Here is a 20,257-nt window from a genome sequence, read left to right on the forward strand (position 1 = left end):
CTGGTTTATTTCCATTTTAGTTGTTTTATCCACTGGTGGTCTTTGTAGTTGGTGACTTTTGGATAAGGTCTCTGAGTGGACATCCTTTTTGTTGCTGATGAAGTTATTTCTTTCTGTTTCTTAGTTTTCCTTCTAACAGTCAGGTCCCTCTGCTCCACAACTTCTGGAGGTCCACTCTAGACCTTGGTTGCCTGGGGATCACCTGTGGGGGCTGCAGAACAGTTAGCATACCTGCCAGTTTCTTCTCCTGTTATCTTTGTCCCAGAAGGGTACCTGCCAGACATCGGCCTGAGCTCTCCTTTATTAGGTGTCTTTTTGGGTATACAGGGGTCATGGAGCTACTTGAGGAGACAGTCTGTCCCTTATAGGAGCTCAAGTGTTGTGCTGGAGCTCCATTGTTCTGTGCAGAGATGCTGGGTGGGTACTTTTATAGTTGCTGCAGCAGAACTCATAACTTCTTCTTTTTGCAAGTGCTCTGTCCTAGAAATGTCGGCTTTATTTACAAGTTTCTGTCATGCTGCTGCCTTTTTTCATACATTCCCTGCCCTGCATGGAGTAGTCTAGTCACAGTCTGTCAACAGAGGTGTTGCTGAGCTGTCACAGGCTCTGTCCCACTGCTGTGTGAACTGCCTTGGTAGTGGCAGACTGCCTCAGGAGTGGTGGTTGCCCTTCCCTTCACTGAGCTGGACTGTCCTGGGTCCAGCTGAGCTTGCTGAAAATCTCTCAGTCCAGAGCATTTCAGATTGCTTGTTTTGTGGGGGTGGTACTGGCTGAGCCAGATTGTCTGGCTCCCTGTCTCTGCCACCTCCCTTTCAGTTGAATGGGTGGCTCTGTCTTAGGTGTTCCAGGTGCCAGTTGAAAAGGCCACTCAAATTTGTGTCGCTTTCTGTGCACCAATCTGACACTGGCTGAAACTCCCATGCCAAAAACTTGTGTTGCCTTTTGGCTCAGGAATCTCCCGGTCTGTGAGCATTGTAAATTTCTTTGAAAATGCAGTGGGCACTCACTCTATTCATTGTTCTTGCTGGGAACAGCACTCCAGAGCTGTTTTTATTTGGCCATCTTGGATCCTCTCCCAAGCTTAGGCTGATTTTTTTTATATAGTATTGACAGTAGTCAAACTCAGAAGCAGTAAATAGAGAAAAGGGAGAAATGGAGAGTTGAAGTTTAATGGGTATAGAGATGAAAAATGAAAAGATTTTGGAGATTAGTTACAAAACAATCTGAATATATTTAGCAGTAATAAACTGTATACTTAAAAATTGTTAAGATGGTAAATTTTATGTTAGGTGTTTTTTTACCTCAATTTATTTTTTTAAAAAGTCTCAAAACAATATCTTTATTTTATGTCTAAACTAAATAGAGAAAGAAGTGTAAGCTAAATAAAAATACGGCAGAAGGAAGGTAATGGTAAAAGTTAAAGTGAAGATAAATGAAATATTCAGAGAATAAAAGTATAGAGAAATTCAAAGGAACCACAGATAGGTTCTTCAAAAAAAATTTTTTTATTGACAAATAATTTAGCTAGATTGACTGCAATGTCCATAGTTATGTCCCTACTTTCATTTCTGATTTTAGTTAATTATATCTTCTCTCCCATTTTATTAGTGGGTCTAGCTACATGTTCAGAAATTTTTTGATCTTTTAAAAGAATTATTCTTTGGTTTTATTGATTTCTCTTAACTCATCCTATGAGTCTGACACCAAAAACAAAGAGAATACAAGTAAAACATATTGCACACTAATGTCACTTATAAATGCAAATAGAATAATCTTTAAAGAAAACTAGCAAATTATATCCAGAAGATTATTAAAAGAATTATAAACTATAACAAACTGAAATTTATCCCAGGATTATAAGGATAGTTAAACATAAAAATCAGTAAAGACAATAAAAAACATGAATAGAAAAAAGGGAAAAAAAACAACATAATAACTTTAACTGACACAGAAAAAGCACTTGACAAAATCAAATGCTCTATTATAATTAAAGCACTCAGATAATTAATAATATTAATACAATAGAACTCCCTCAACAGAAAAAAGTATGTTTATAAAAGCACACAGCTAATGTTACACTCAATGGTGAAAGACTGAAAATGTTTTCTCTAAGATCTGGATCTGCACAAGGATTCTCACTTCTGCCACCACTATTCAACAGTGTACTCAAAGTTCTTGTAAGAGCAGTTAAGTAAAATAAATAAATAAATAGGAGTCATTCTAATTTAAAAGGAAAATTCTTTAAAAATCTTCAGGCACAAAAATCTACTAGTGGAAGAGAATGGTGGAGCAGGAGGGCAGAACAGAAAACTTCACAAATTGTCCCTCTTTGCAAGAACACCAAGTTAACAGCTATACACAAAAACAAACAAACAACAAAAACAAAAACAGGAACAACAACAAAACGCCTTCAAAAGAACCAAAAAATCTGGTACGTACTCATAGTACCTATCTTTAACTTTATATCACTGAAAGGGATAGTAAAGAGATAGAAAAACAATCCTGAATTGCCAATGCCAACCCTCCCCAGCACCCAGCAGCAGCAGTTGGTGTGGAAGCATCTCTGGGGGCTAAGGAAAGGAGAACACAGAAATTGCGAAACATTGAACTCAGTGATGCTCTGTTAGAGCAATAAAAAAATCTAGACCAAATACAGCTGATGCCTTCCCATGAAGGGAGAATTCAAATCACCCCTAGCCAGCAGAGAATCATGGATCTTAGAGGTCCACAAACCTTGCCACTGAGGGCCAAAGTGCTCTCAGTCACAAGTAAATTTAAAGGCCCTTTAGACCAAAAGGACTGCAACTCTTAGGTGAGTCCTAGGGCTAAAATAGGCCAAAAGACAGTGGACTGTGTGGGTATGAGACATATCGATATGCCAGCTGGAGAAACCAAGGGTGTGCTGCAATCACCCCTCCTGTTAACTAATCCCAGGCTGCACAGCTCATGGATCCAAAAAAACCCTTTTCTTTCACATGAGGAGAGGAGATTGAAGAGCAGGGAGGATGTTGTCGAGCATCTTGGATACCAGCTCAGCTACGGTAGGATAGGGAAATAGTCAGAGTCATGAGTCCCCCATTCCAGACTCTAGCTCTGGAATAAAATTTCTAAACATACACTTGGCCAGAAGGGAACCTACTACTTTGGAGGAAAAACACCTGGCCAGCATTTATCACCTGCTAACTGAAGAGCCCTTGGATCCTAAATAGCAAGCAGTGATACTCAGATACTATGTTGAAGGCCTTGGTGAGCCTCTGACACTTGCTGGCTTCAGGTGAGACTCAGCATATTACCAGCTGTGGTGGCTATGGAACAAAACTCCTTCTGCTTGAAAAAAACAGAGGGAAAAGTAAAGGGGACTTTGTCTTGCACTTTAGGAATCAACACTGCCACAGGGAAGTAGAGCACCAAGCAGGCTCAAGGGATCACTGATTCCAGGACTTGACTCTAGGATGGCATTTCTGGACATGCCCTGGGCCAGAGGAGAGTACGCTACCCTGAAGGGTGAGTCCCAAGCCAAGCAGCATTCAACACAAGGTGACTTAAGAGACTTTGAACCTTAAAAAAACATCTGCGGTAGTCTGTCAGTACTTCTAATGGCCAAGTGTGGCAGAGGCTACAGGGTGAGGCTTTTCTGCCTTTGGAAAGGGAAAGAAAGAGTGGAAAGGACTGAGTTTTTTTATTTGAGTATCAGCTCAGCTACACTCGAGTAGAATAGCAGGTAGACTTCTAATAATTTTGACTCTAGTCCCTGACAACCAGATGGCACTTCTGGACCCACCCGAGTCTTAGGAGACCTCACCACCCTAAAGGAAAGAACACAGCCCTGGCTGGGTTTCCCACCTGCTGATTGTGGAGCCTCAGGACCTTGAATGAACAGAAACAGTAGCTGGGAGTAGTGACAGCAGACCTTGGGCAAGACCCAGTGCTTTGCTGGCTTCAGATTTGACCCAGTGCAGTCATAGTAGTGGTGGCTACAGAGGGGTTATGTCATTCCATTCCCAAATTTAGGTGGCTCAGAATAGAGAGACTATGTGTGTTTGAGCAAAGGTTAGAGAAGAGAAAAAGAATCTCAGTCTGGGAATCTAGACAATTCTTCCAGAATCGGTCCAAGACCAAAAAGGTGGCACCTTTATGAGTCTTCAAAAACCACAGTGTCACTGGGCTTGGGGTGGTTTTAAAGCTGATATAACTTAGATTACAGCACCCAAGTTCTCCCAAATATCTGGAAAGCCTTCACCAGGGGGGCAGCTGCAAATATGTCTGGACAGTGAAGACTGAAATAAATATTTAACCTTTCTGTGCCCAGACACCGAAGAACATCTACTAGCATCAACAATATCCAGAAAAGCATGTCCTCACCAAATGAACTAAATATGGCAAGAAGAACCAATCCTGGAAAGAGTCCTTTCAGACAGAAAATACAAAATAGGTGTGTTGAGGAAACTTTAAAAAATCCAAAGTAACACAGAAAAGAAATTCAGGATTATATCTGATAAATTTAACAAAGAGATTAATATTCAAAAAATCAAGCATAAATTTTGGACCTAATAAATCCAATTGATGTACTGAGGAATGCATCAGAGTTCTTTAACAGTAGAATGAATCAAGCAGAAGAAAAAATTGGTAAGCTTAAAGACATGCTATTTAAAAATACATTGTCAGAGAAGACAAGAAAAATAATAGAAAACAATGAAGCACACCTACAGGATCTAGAAAATAGCCTCAACAGGGCAAATATAGGAGTTATTGACTGTAAAGAGGAGATAGAGAAAAAAATTAGGGGTAGAAAGTTTATTAAATGGGAACTTCCCAAACCTTAGAGAAAGATAACAGTATTGAAGTACAAAAAGGTTATAGAAAAACAAGTAGAGTTAACCAAAAGAAAACTACCTAAAGTCACTTAATAATCAAACTCCCAAAGATCAAGGATACAGAAATAATTCTAAAATCAGCAAGAGAAAAGAGAAAAATAATACACAATGGAACTACAATATATCTGGCAGGAGACTTTTGAATGGAAACCTTATAGGCCAGGGAAGAGGAACATAACATATGTAAAGTGATGAAGAAAAAAGAAACTACCCTAGAATAGTATAAGCAATAAAAATATCCCTCAAACATGAAGGAGAAATACTCTCTGAGAAAAACAAAAGTTCAGGGATTTTAACAATACTAGACCTATTCTACAAGAAAAGATAAAAGGAGAGGACTTTAGTCAGAAAGAAAGTGACATTAATAAGCAATAAATAAATATCTGAAGGTACAAAACAAACTGATGATAATAGAAAGTACACAGAAAGGGGAGTACTAAACACTGGGGTCTATTGGGGGGAAAAGGGGAGGGCCAGTGGGAGGGGGAGGTGGGGAGGGATAGCCTGGGGAGAAATGCCAAATGTGGGTGAAGGGGAGAAGAAAAGCAAAGCACACTGCCATGTGTGTACCTACGCAACTGTCTTGCATGCTCTGCTCATGTACCCCAAAACCTATAATCCAATAAAAAATAAAAAATAAAAAAAAAAAAGAAAGTACACAGAAAAACACAAACTACTTTAAGACTGTAATTGTGGTTTGTGAACTACTCATATCTTGAGTAAAAAGGCTAAAAGATAAACCAATCAAAATTAATATATTCAACAGTTTTCAAAACATGGTACAATAAGATACAAAAAGAAATAGCAATAAGTTAAAAAGTGGGGGAGAAAAGTTAAGGTTAATTTTTTTTTACTTGTTTGTGAAAATAGTATAAGTTGTTATTGGGTTAAAATAATGAGTTATAAGATAATATTTGGAAACCTCATGGTAACCTCAAACTAAAAAACATACAACAGATACACAAAAAAATAAAAATTAAGAAACTTAATTATGTCCCCAAAGAAAATCATCTTCACTATAGGAAGATGAATTAAAAAAAGAAAGAAGACCACAAAGCAACCAGAAATAGGAAAATAGCAGAAATAATTCTTACTTATCAATAATAACATTGAATATAAATGGACTAAACTCTCCAATCAAAAGAAATAGACTGACTAAATGGATTTAAAAAAAAAAAAAAAACAAGATCCATTGATCAGTTGCCTACAGGAAAAACACTTCACTTATAAAGACACACATAGACCTTAAAAAAGATGAAAAAAGATATTTCTTTGCCAATGGAAACCAAACTACAACAAGTATACTTATTTCAGAAAAAAAAGTAGATTTCAAGATAAAAACTACAAGATTTGCATCTCTCTGATGATCAGTGACGATGAGCATTTTTTCATATGATTGTTGGCCTCATATATGTCTTCTTTCGTAAAGTGTCTGTTCATATTCTTTGCCCACTTTTGAATGGGCTTGTTTGTTTTTTTCCTGTACCATGGAATATTATGCAGCAATCAGAAATGATGAGTTTGTGTCGTTTGTAGGGACATGGATGAATCTGGAGAACATCATCCTCAGCAAACTGACACAAGAACAGAAAATGAAACACCGCATATTCTCACTCATAGGTGGGTGATGAAAAATGAGAACACATGAACACAGAAAGGGGAGTACTAAACACTGGGGTCTATTGGGGGGAAAAGGGGAGGGCCAGTGGGAGGGGGAGGTGGGGAGGGATAGCCTGGGGAGAAAAGCCAAATGTGGGTGAAGGGGAGAAGAAAAGAAAGCACACTGCCATGTGTGTACCTACGCAACTGTCTTTCATGCTCTGCTCATGTACCCCAAAACCTATAATCCAATAAAAAATTAAAAAAAAATAAAAAAAAAACAAAAAAAACTACAAGAAATGAAAAAAGTCACTAATATAATAAAGTGGCCAATTCAGCCGGAAGATATAACAATTTTATATATATATGCACCCAATACTGGAGGAGTCAGATATATAAAGGAAATATTCTTAAAGTTAAAGAGAGAGAGAGGCCCCAATACAATAATAGCTGGAGACTTCAATACTCCACATTCAGCATTGGACATATCATTTAGAAAGAAAATCAACAAAGAAATATCAGATTTAACCTGCACTATAGACCAAATGAATCTAATAGCTGTTTACAGAACTTCCATGCAAGAGATTCAGAACACACATTATTTCCCCCAACCCATAGATTATTCTCAATAATAGACTATATATTATATCAGAAAAACAGTCTCAAATGATTTTTTTAAATGAAATACTATCAAGCATCTCCTCAGGCTTCAATGAAATAAAACTAGAGTTTAATATTTTACAAATAAATTTTGAAAACTATACAATATATGGAAATTAAATATGCTCCTTAATGACCAGTGTGTTAAGAAGTAAATTGAAAAATTTCTTGAAACAAATGATAATGAAAACAAAGTCTATCAAATCCTATGGTATACAGCAACAGCAGCACTAAGATGGAAGTTTATAGCACTAAGATGGAAGTTTATGCCTACATAAACATAGAAAAAAGTCAAATAAACAATATAACAATGTATATTAAAGGACTAGAAATGCAGCCAGGAGCAGTGGCTCATTTGGGAAGCCAAGGCAGGTGGATCGTCTGAGGTCAGGAGTTCAAGACCAGCCTGACCAACAAGATGGCACATGTCTGTAATTCCAGCTACGTGGGAGGCTGGACCAGGAAAACTCCTTGAACCTGGGAGGCAGAGGTTGCAGTGAGCTGAGATTACATCATTGTACTCCAGCTTGGGCAACAAGAGTGAAACTCCATCTCATAAAAATAATTTTAAAAAATACTAGAAATGGAAAAGCAAATCACACCTAAAATTAGTAGAAGAAAAGAATAAATATCAGAACAGAAATAAATTACATTGAAATAAAATTAAACAATAAGAAGGTAAATATTTGCAAAAGTTGATTTTTTACAAAGTTAAACAAAATCGAGAAACATTTAGCTAAGACTAAGTAAAAGAATAAGAGATAAGATCCAAATAAATTAAATCAAAAATGAAAAAGGAAACATTGCAATTGATACTGCAGAAACTCAAAGGAAAATCATTGGCTACTATGAGCAACTATATATCAATACACTGGAAAATCTCAATGAAACAGACAAATTTTTAGATACATACAACTTTACTGGAACCAGAAAGAAATCCAAAACCTGAACAGGCAAATAATAAGTAACTAGATCATAGTTGTATAAAAAAAAGTCACCCAGTAAAAAAAGTCCAGAACCTGATAACATCACCAATGAATTCTCCCAAACATTTAAGGAACTAATACCAGGTCTATTGAAAATAATTTTAAAAAAAATAAAGAAAGAGGAGATACTTCCAAACTCATTCTGAGGCCAGTATTGCCTTGATACCAAAACAAGACAAAAAAACTTCCAAAAAAGAAAACTACAGGCCAGTGTATCTGATAAATATTGGTGCAAAAGTCCTTAACAAAATACTAGAAAACTGAATTCAACAATACATGAGAAGAATCATTTATCATGACCAAGTGGGATTTGTCCCTAGAGTGCAAAGTTGATTTAACATACAGAAATCAATCAATCAATTTGATATGTCATACAAACAGAATGAAGAACAAAAATAATATGATTATTTCAATTGATGCTGAAAAAAATTTTGTTAAATTCAACATCTTTTTATGGTAAAAATCCTCAATAAACTTTTAATAGAAAACACATATCTCAGCATAATAAAAGTCATATATAAAAGACCCACTACTAGTATCATACTTAATGGCAAAAACTGAAAATCTTTTCTCTAATATCTGGAACACAACAAGGATGCCCCCATTCACCACTGATATTCAGTATAGTACTAGAGGTGCTAGCTAAAGCAATCAGATAAGAGAAAGAAATAAAGGACATCCGAATTGGAAAGGAAGATGCCAAATTATCCTTGTTTGCAAATAATATAATCTCATATTTGGAAAAACCTAAAGACTCTGCCAAAAATCTATTAGAATCAATAAGAAAATTCAGTAAACCTGCAGGATGCAAAATCAATATATAAAAATAAGTAGCATTTCTGTATGCCAACAGTGAACAATGTGAAAAAAAATTATAGAAGTAACCACATTTACAATATCCACACATAAAATTAAATACTAAGAAATTAACCAAAGAAATAAAAGATCTCTATAATGAAAATTCTAGACATTGATAAAACAAATTGAAGAGAACACCAAAAAATGAAAAGATATTTCATATTTATGGATTGGAATGATCAATATTGTTAATATGTTTATAGTATACAAAGCAATCTACAGATTCAATGCAATCTCAATCAAAATACAAATCACATTCTTCACAGAAATAGAAGAAACTATTCTAAAATTTATATAAAACCACTGAGACCCAGAATAGTCAAAGTTATCTTATGCAAAAAAGAACAAACCTATTGGAATAACTTTGCTGAATAATTATTACTTTAAACTGTGACTGGGTTAGAGATTAAAATATGCCAGTAAACATTTTGCAATAATTGTATCACTGCATTTTACTAAAGAGAAAACAAATGAAGATTTCTATGCCAAATAATAAAAAAGAGGACATAGTTAAAAATTCAGAAAATACATGAACAAAATCTGTACTTCTATTTGGGAAGCATTAAATAATTACACACTTTTTAGAAGAAAACTTAAAATGAACTAAGGTAAGTGGTTACACAAATGCAACCATCCTCTTAGTCAACCGTAAACAAATGAAAACATGCAAAGCACTGTAAGACTGATTAGATTAGAAACATGCAAGCTTTTTCTCTAAATCTACAGAAAGCCATATTCTATACTGATATATTTTTCTTACATTTGAATTAAAGAGCTAGGTGGTTTAAGAACTATGATTATGTGTTGTATTTATATATTTTTAAAGAGTCAATTTGCTTCCTAAGGAAGTCTTTGGAGGTTGATTTACTGCAAGATACTTAGAAAAACCTACAGTGATCTGTTTCCTTAAGTTAATGTAAATTCTACATTTACTCAAGCAATGAAACAATAGCATTATACTATATAACTAACTCTCCAACTCAAAGTACATCAATATACTTCACAGAACCTTCTCAGAACCTTATGAATAAAGACAGATCCACTTTTGAATAACAATTTACATTACAGTATTAGGACGTGGCAAAGATACTTTCAATAAAGGCTATGTTTAATGAAAACCTTGCTCACAAAGAAAGACTATTATATGTATTTCAGTTTTTTCTGAGCTCTAATTTAGGAGAGTAATTGCAAGAATACCAAAACATCTGAAATCAAGGTTGCTCTGGGAAATACAGAAACTGTGATTGCCATACCTAAAGGGCCCATTGTGTTCAATGTGAAGAACTTAGGGCTTCTTTTTGTTTTCAATCACGAAGCTGATAGGGAAGGTATACATTTTTTTTTTTACATTTTCAATTTTTTTTTATTGTATTTTAGGTTTTGGGGTACATGAGCAGAGCATGCAAGACAGTTGCGTAGGTACACACATGGCAATGTGTTTTGCTTTCCTTTTCCCCTTCACCCACGTTTGGCATTTCTCCCCAGGCTATCCCTCCCCACCTCCCCCTCCCACTGGCCCTCCCCTTTTCCTTCCAATAGACACCAGTGTTTAGTACTCCCCTTTCGGTGTCCATGTGTTCTCATTTTTTATCACCCGCCTATGAGTGAGAATATGCGGTGTTTCAATTTCTGTTCTTGTGTCAGTTTGCTGAGTATGATGTTCTCCAGATTCATCCATGTCCCTACAAATGACACAAACTCATCATTTCTGATTGCTGCATAATATTCCATGGTGTATATGTGCCACATTTTTCCAATCCAGTCTATTATCAATGGGCATTTGGGTTGATTCCAGGTCTTTGCTATTGTAAACAGTGCTGCAATGAACATTCGTGTACATGTGTCCTTATAGTAGAAAGATTTATAGTCTTTCGGATATATACCCAGTAATGGGATTGCTGGGTCAAATGGAATTTCTATTTCTAAGGCCTTGAGGAATCGCCACACTGTCTTCCACAATGGTTGAACTAATTTACATTCCCACCAACAGTGTAAAAGTGTTCCTATTTCTCCACATCCTCTCCAGCATCTGTTGTCTCCAGATTTTTTAATGATCGCCATTCTAACTGGCGTGAGATGGTATCTCAATGTGGTTTTGATTTGCATCTCTCTGATGACCAGTGACGATGAGCATTTTTTCATATGATTGTTGGCCTCATATATGTCTTCTTTCGTAAAGTGTCTGCTCATGTCCTTTGCCCACTTTTGAATGGGCTTGTTTGTTTTTTTCCTGTAAATCTGTTTGAGTTCTTTGTAAATTCTGGATATCAGCTTTTTGTCAGATGGGTAAACTGCAAAAAATTTTCCCATTCTGTTGGTTGCCGATCCACTCTAGTGACTGTTTCTTTTGCTGTGCAGAAGCTGTGGAGTTTAATTAGGTCCCATTTGTCTATTTTGGTTTTTGTTGCCAATGCTTTTGGTGTTTTGTTCATGAAGTCCTTGCCTACTCCTATGTCCTGGATAGTTTTGCCTAGATTTCCTTCGAGGGTTTTTATGGTGCCAGGTCTTATGTTTAAGTCTTTAATCCATCTGGAGTTAATTTTAGTGTAAGGTGTCAGGAAGGGGTTTAGTTTCTGCTTTCTGCACATGACTAGCCAGTTTTCCCAACACCATTTGTTAAACAGGGAATCCTTTCCTCATTGCTTGTTTTTGTCAGGTTTATCAAAGATTGTATAGTTGTAGATATGTTGTGTTGCCTCTGGTGCCTCTGTTTTGTTCCATAGGGAAGGTATTCTTTTATGGCTGTGTTCTGCCTTGATGCTACTTAACCAATGACTTTAACCAAAAGGCTAACAAGACGATCTTTCTTACTACCCCTTACATATTAAGCCTTTTCTAAAATAAACAAAAGAAGAAGAAAAAAAACCTGGAGGAATCATATTACCTGACTTCAAATTATACCACAGTGCTATAGTAACAAAACCAGCATGGTACTGGAATAAAAACAGACACATAGACCAAGAGAACAGAAAAGAGAACCCAAGCACCAATCCACACACTATAGTAAACTCCTTTTCAACAAAGATGCCAACAACATACACTGAAGAACGGAGTCTCTTGGATAAATTATGCTGGGAAAGCTCAATATCCATATGAAACATGATAAAACTAGACCATTATCTTTTGCCATATGGAAAAATCAAGTGGAAATGGATTAAAGACTTAAATCTGAGATCTCAAGCTGTGAAACTACTATTAAAAAACATTGAAACGTTGAGGAAACTCTCTAGGACATTGGGCTGGAGCAAGATTTCTTGAGCAATATCCCACAAGCACAGGCAATCAAAGCAAAAGTGGATAAATGGTATCACATAGAGTTTAAAAGCTTCTGCACAGCAAAGATCACAATCTAAAAAGTGACTAAACATCCCACAGAAGGTGAGTAAATACTTTACCCGTTTGAGAAGTGATTAATAATCAGAATATATGTGGAGCCCAATCAACTCCACAGGAAAAAGAAACTAATAATTTGATCAAAAGATGTGTAAAAGATTTGAACAGACATTTATCAAAAGGAGACATACAAATGGCAAACAGATATATGAAAATATGCTCAATATCATTGATCATCAGAGAAATTTAAATCAAAACTACAAAGAAATATTCTTATTCCAATTAAAAATAGCTTATATCCAAAAGACAGACAATAACAAATGCTGTCACAGATGTGGAGAAAACGAAACACTTGTACACTGTTAGTGGGAATGTAAATTAGTACAGCCATTGTAAAGAGTTTGGAAGTTTCTCACAAAACTGAAAATCAGGCTACCATATGATCCAGCCATCCCACTGCTGGGTATAAACATAAAATAAAGAAAACCAGTGTATTGAAGAGGTAAACTGTTTCTGTTTGTTGCAGCACTATTCACAAAAGCCATGATTTGGAAGCAAGCTAAGTGTCCATCAACAGATGAATGGATAAAAAAATGTGGCACATACACACAATAAAATACTATTCACCTATAAAAATGAATGAAATCCAGTCATATGCAATAATGGATTCTTACTTATTTGTGAGATCTGAAATCCAAAACAACTAAAGTTCAGGGACATAGAAAGTAGAAGCATAGTTAACAGAGGCTGGGAAGTGTAGTAGGGGATGCAGGGAAGTGGGGATTGTAAATGGATACCAAAAAAAAAAAAAAATAGAAAGAATGAATAAGACCTAGTACTTGATAGTACAAACATATAAGGTGACCATAATCAGTAATCACTTAACTGTACTTTTAAAAATAATTTAAAGCATGTAATTGGATTGTTTGCAGCTCAATGAATAAATGCTTTGGGTGGATGGATACCTTATTCTCCATGATTTGCTTACTTCACATTGCATGTTTGTATTAAAACATCTTATGTACTCCATACATATATACACCGGCTATGTATCCACAAACACTAAAAATAAAAATAAAATTTGAAAAAAAAAACGATTAGTGCTGATAAATGCATTCAGCAAAAGTTACAGGGTATAAAATTAACACACAAAAATCAGTTGTATTTTTACACACTTTGAAAAGAAATTTAAAATGACATTTTCACTTAAAATAGCATCTGAAGGAATAAAATACTCAAGAATAAATTTAACAAAAGAGAGGCAAAACAAAACTATAAAACATTGCTGAAAAAAATTAAAGCAGGCTAAAGAAGACAGATTAAAATAATACTTTTTTACTTTTATTTTAAGTTCAAGGGTACATGTGCAGGTTTGTTATAAAGGTAAACTTATGTCATGAGGGTTTGTTTTACAGATTATTTTGTCACCCAGATATTAATCCTAGTGCCCATTAGTAATTTTTCCTGATCCTCTCCCTTCCACTGTCCAACCTCAAGTAGGCCCCAGCATCTGTTGTTCCCTTCTATATGTCCATGTATACTCATCTTTTAGTTTCTGCTTATAAGTGAGAACATGCAGTATTTGGTTTTCTGCTCTTGTGTTACTTTGCAAAAAATAATGGCTTCCAGCTCCATCCATATTCCTGCAAAGGACATAATCTCCTTATTTTTATGGCTACATAATATTTCATGCTGTATATGTACCACATTTTCTTTATCCTGTCTACCAGTGAAGGGCATTTAGGTTGATTCCATGCCTTTGTTATTGTGAATAGTGCTGTGTCTTTATAATAAAATAATTTATATTCCTTTGGGTACATACCCAATAATGGGATTGCTGGGCTGAATGGTAGTTATGTTTTTATGTCTTTGAGGAATTGTTACACTGATTTCCATTATGGTTGAACTAATTTACATTTCCACTAGCAGTGTATAACATTCCTTTTACTCTGCAACTGCTCCAGCACCTGTTATTTTTTGACTTTTTAGTAATATCCATTCTGACTGGCATGAGATGGTATCTCTTGGTGATTTTGATTTACATTTCTCTAAGGGTCAATGATGTTGAGGGTGTTTTTATATACTAGTTTTCTGCATATATAACTTTTTTGAAAATTGTCTGCTTATGTCCTTTGACAATTTTCAATGAATTTGTTTGTTTCTTCCTTATAAATTTGAGAAAAATTAATATTTTTGACATGAAAATCCTGCTCAAATAAGTATGCAGATTAAATGCAATCTCTATCACTATTCTAAAATAGTGTTTTACAGAAATGGAAAAGTTCATCCTAACATTTATGTGGGATTGTAAGGGGCCTTGTGTTGGCAAAGCAGTCTTAAAAATGAATAACAAATTATAAGGATTTATATTTTCCAACTTAAAACTTACTATAAAGATTCAGTAATCAGAGTGATGTGTACTGGCATAAGATCAATGGAATATAATTGAGAGCCCAGAAATACACCCATATGTTTATTGTCAATTGATTTTTGATAATGGTGCCAAGACCATTCAGTAAGGCTAAAAATATTCTCTTCAATAAATGATGTTGAGGAAAACAGATATCCATATGCAAAAGAACAGTGTTGAATCTTACCATATGTCATATTTTAAAATTAATTCAAAGTAGATCAAAGACATAAATATAAAGACAAAAATCACAAAACTCCTCTTGTAAAAATAATAATGTTATAACTCCATCTCAAAAAGAAAAAGAAAAAGAGTAGTGTTAGGACAAATGGAAATTTGTATGAAAAAAATGTCGTTGGACCTTTACCTTACACCATTCACAAAAAACTAGCTCAAAATGGATCAAAGATAAAAAAAATAAGATCTAAAACCATAAAACTCTTAGGAAAATGACATGGGAATAAATCTTTATAATTTCAGATTTGGCAGTGGTTTCTTATACATAACAACAAATGAACAAGCAACAAAAAATAAATTGGATTTAATCAAAATTAAAACCATTTATAATAAAGGACAGACAATATCAAGAAAAATAAAGGGCAAAATTCTAGAATATAATAAATTTTTTCAGATTATATATTGGTAAGGGTCTGGTATACAGCATATACAAAGAACTCTTACAATTCAACAATGAAAAGACAATCAACCATATATATACATATAATTGCACTTTAGGTTCCAGAATTTATGTGCAGAACATGGAGGATTGTTGCATAGGTATATTCATGTCAAGGTGGTTTGCTGCTTTCATCCCCCCATCAGCTATATCTGGCATTTCTCCCCATGTTATCCCTCCCCAACTCCCAAACCCCTGTTGTCTCTCCCCTAGTCCTACCAACAGACCCCAGTGTGTGATGCTCCCCTTCCTGTGTTCATATGTTCTCATTGTTCAACATCCACCTATGAATGAGAACAGGTGATGCTTGATTCTCTATTCCTGCATCAGTTTGCAGAGAATGATTGTTTCCAGATTCATCCATGTCCCTACAAAAAACATGAACTCATTATTTTTTATGGGTGCATAGTATTCCATGGTGTATATGTGCCACATTTTCCCTGTCCAGTCTATCATTGATGAACATTTGGGTTGGTTCCAGCTCTTTCCTATTATAAACAGTGCTGCAATGAACATATGTGTGCATGTGTCTTTATAATAGAACAATTTATAATCCTTTAGATATAAATTGCTTGGTCAATTGGAAATTCTATTTCTAGGTCCTTGAGGAATTGCCACACTGTCTTCCACAATGGTTGAACTAATTTACACCCCCAATACCAGTGTAAAAGTGTTCCTATTTCTCCAAATTCTCTCCAGCATCTGTTGTCTCCAGATTTTTTAATGATCGACATTCTAACTGGAGTGAGGTGGTATCTTGATGTGGTTTTGATTTGCATTTCTGTAATATCCAGTGATGATGAGCAGGTTTTCATGTGTTTGTTGGCCTGATATAGGTCTTCTTTTGAAAAGTGTCTGTTCATATCCTTCACCCACTTTTGAATGGGTTTGTTTGTTTTCTTTCTGTAAATCAGTTTTAGTTCTTTGGAGATTCTGAATATAACTCCTTTGTGAGATGGGTAGATTGCAAAAATGTTTTCCTATTCTGTTGGTTTCCAGTTCACTCCAAGGATTGTTTCTTTTGCTGTGCAGAAGATGTGGAGTTTAATTAGGTCCCATTTGTCTATTTTGGCTTTTGTTGCCAATGCTTTTGGAGTTTCAGTCATGAAGTCTTTGCCTATGCTTATGTCCGGAATTGTTTTGCCTAGATTTTCTTCTAGAGTTTTTATGGTATTAGGTCTTATGTTTAAGTCTTTCATCTTTCTGGGGTTAATTTTAGTGTAAGGTATCAGGAAGGGGTCAAGTTTCTGCTTTCTTTGCATGGCTAGCCAATTTTCTCAACACCATTTATTAAACAGGAAATCCTTTCCCCATTGCTTTTGTCAGGTTTGCCAAAGATCAGAAGGTTGTAGATGTGTGGTGTTGCTCCAGTGGCCTCTGTTCTGTTCCATCGGTCTATGTCTCTGTTTTGATATCAGTACCATGCTATTTTGATTATTGTTGCCTTGTAGTATAGCTTGAAGTCTGGCAGCATGATGCTGCCAGCTTTGTCTTTTTGTGTAGGATTGTCTTGGCTATACAGGCTTTTTTTGGATCCATATGAAGATTAAAGCAGTTTTGTTCCAGTTCTGTGAAGAAAGTCATTGATAGTTTGATGGAAATAGTGTTAAATCCATAAATTACTTGGGGCAGTATGGTCATTTTTACAATATTGATTCTTCCTAACCATGAGCATGGAATGTTTTTCCATCTGTTTCTGTCTTTTCTTGTTTCCTTGAGCAGTTGTTCATAGTTTTCCCTAAAGAGGTCCTTTACCTCCTTTGTTAGTTGTATTCCTAGGTATTTTCTTCTTGTAGCAATTGTGAATGGGAGTTCACTCTTGATTTGGCTCTCTGTTTGGCTGTTATTGGTGTATAGAAATGCTTGTGACTTCTGCACATTGATTTTTTATTCTGAGACTTGGCTGAAGTTGCTTATTAGCTTAAAGAGAATTTGGGGATCCAAGATGGCACGGTAAGAACAACTCAGGATCACAGCTCTCACTGAATGCGCAGAGGGTGAGTCAAAGCCGCATTCCCAGACGGATCTTTGTTGCCCACAGAATGGGGAACTTCCCAGGTGTAGGAAAGACATGAAACGCAAGCGCAACCGTTTTGGCTGTTGTGGCCGCTTCGGCCAGCACCACAGTGCAGTGGCACTCTGCAACACTTTGCACAAAAAACACTGGTCTGGGTGCCCTGCTAAACTGGAAATATAAGTTTTGGGAGGGCAGATTAGCATATCTATCTGATTAAATAAAACTTGGACAGTAAGCCAGACCAGGAGATTCCTGGGAAGTGGCGTTTGAGCCAGTACAGTGGCTCGCTGCACAAGAAATCACACAGATCTTGGTGCCCTAACAGTGGGCGATGAAAAAACCTGGGAGAGAGCCATTTGTCCAACATTAAAAAAAAAAAAACGAAAAGAAAGGTGCTCTGAGGCAGAGAGCCAAGCCAGAGGGCTCAGTGGGTTTCACCCACAAAGGGACAAATAAAACGACAATTTGAAATGTTCCAGGTGGAGAGTTTCACTGCGGGCACAGCTGAACCCAGGAGGGTGCAGCTCGGTGGGGGAGGGGCATCTGCCATTACCGAGCAATCCACCCATACTGAGGTGCACTCTCATTGCTGACGCAGCCTGCTGTTGCCAAGGCAACCCGCCATAACAGAGAGACTCAGCCACAGGGCAGAGCCCATGGCAGCAGGGCGAAGCCTGCAGAGAAGCCTGCAGAAACAGGGCAGACCCCACATCAAAAGGGCGGAGCCTCGGCATACAAGTAGTGACTAGACTGCCTCCTAGCTGGGCAGGATAGTGTAACGGACACTCATAAAGAAAGCCCAACACACTCCCCAACACAGGGAAAAAAAAGGTTTTAAGAGTTCTGCTGCATCAGACATAAACGTAGCAGCCTAACAGCCCTGAATGAACAATAGAGCTCACAGCTCAGCACTTGAGCTCCTATAAAGTACAGACCATCTCCTCAAGCAGCTCTCTGAACCCTGTATATCCAGAGTCACCTCAAAAAGGACTGATCAGACTGACATTAGCTGGGCATCATTTTAAAACAAAGATAGCAGAAGAAGAAACTGGCAGCATCCCTCACCATTCTGCAGCTGCTAAAGGTGTACCCCAGACAAGCAGGGCCAGGAGTGGACCTCAGCAGTCATACAGTGGAGGGGCTGGACTGGTAGAAGAAAAACCAAGTAACAGAAATACCTCATCATCAACAATCTGGGCGTCCACTCAGAGACCCAATCGAAAAGTCAGCAACTACTCAGACGACAGGTGAATAAATCCACAAAGATGGGAAGAAAACTGTGCAAAAAGGAGGAAAACACCCAAAACCAGAACACCTCGCTTCCTACAAACAACCAAAACTCCTCACCAGCAAGGGAACAAAGCTGGACGGAGAATGACTGTGATGAAATTACAGAATCAGACTTCAGAAGGTGGGTAATGAGAAACTTCTGTGAGCTAAAAGAACATGTTCTAAATCAATGCAAAGAAACTAAGAACCTTGAAAAAAGACTTGAGAAAAGATTCGAGGAAATGATAAAAACAATGGATAACTTAGAAAGGAATATGAATGAATTGAAGGAGCTGAAAAACACATACGAGAACTTCGTGAAGCACGCACAAGTTTCAACAGCTGAATTGACCATGCAGGAGAAAGAATATCAGAAGTCGAAGATCAACTCAGTGAAATAAAATGAGAAAACAAGATTAGAGAAAAAAATGCAAAAAGGAATGAAATAAGTCTCCAGGAAATGTGGAACTATGTGAAGAGACCTAACCTACGTTTTATACGTGTATCAGAAGGGGATGAAGAGAACAAATTCAAGCTGGAAAATACTCTGCAGGATATTATCCAGGAAAATTTCCTCCACCTAGCAAGGCAGGCCAACACTCAAATCCAGGAAATACAGAGAACAACACCAATATACTCTGCAAGAAGAGCAACCACAAAGCACATAATTGTCAGATTTACCACAGTTGAAATGAAGGCGAAAATACTAAGGACAGCCAGAGAGAAAGGTCGTCTCACCCACAAAAGGAAGCCCATCAGACTCACAGCAGATTTCTGTACAGAAACTCTACAAGCAAGAAGAGAGGGGGGCCAATATTCAACATCCTTAAAGAAAAGAACTTTCAACACAGAATTACATATCGAGCCAAACTGAGCTTCATAAGTGAAGGAAAAATTAAATCCTTTGCGAACAAGCAATACTCAGAGATTTTGTCACCACCAGGCCTGCTTTACAAGAGCTCCTGAAAGAGGCACTACACATAGAAAGGAACAACCAGTACCAGCCATTCCAAAAACACACTAAATGCTAAAGGGCATCAATAAAATAAAGAATCTTCATCAACTAATGGGCAAAACAGCCAGCTAGCATCAAAATGACAGTATCAAATTCACACATAATATTAACCCTAAATATAAATGGGCTAAACACACCAATCAAAGGACACACATGGGCAAATTATATAAAAAATCAAAATGCATCAGTGTGCTGTATCCAGGAAACATATCTAACATGCAAGGATACACAAAGGCTCAAAATAAAGGGATGGAGGAAGAATTACCAAGCAAATGGAGAGCAAAAAAAAGGAGGAGTTGCAATTCTCATCTCTGATAAAATAGAAAACATTAAAGAAACAAAGACCAAAAGAGACAAAGAAGGTAATTACATAACGGTAAAAAGATCAATACAACAAGAAGAGCTAACGATCTTAAATATATATGGACCCAATACAGGAGCACCCAGATATATAAGGGAAGTTCTTAATGACTGACAAAGAGACTTAGACTCCCTCACAATAATAGTGGGAGACTTTAACACACTACTGTCAACATTAGACAGATAAACCAGACAGAAAA

This window comes from Callithrix jacchus, chromosome X (genome assembly GCF_049354715.1).
Source record: "Callithrix jacchus isolate 240 chromosome X, calJac240_pri, whole genome shotgun sequence".
In the NCBI taxonomy this organism is placed as follows: Eukaryota; Metazoa; Chordata; class Mammalia; order Primates; family Cebidae; genus Callithrix; species Callithrix jacchus.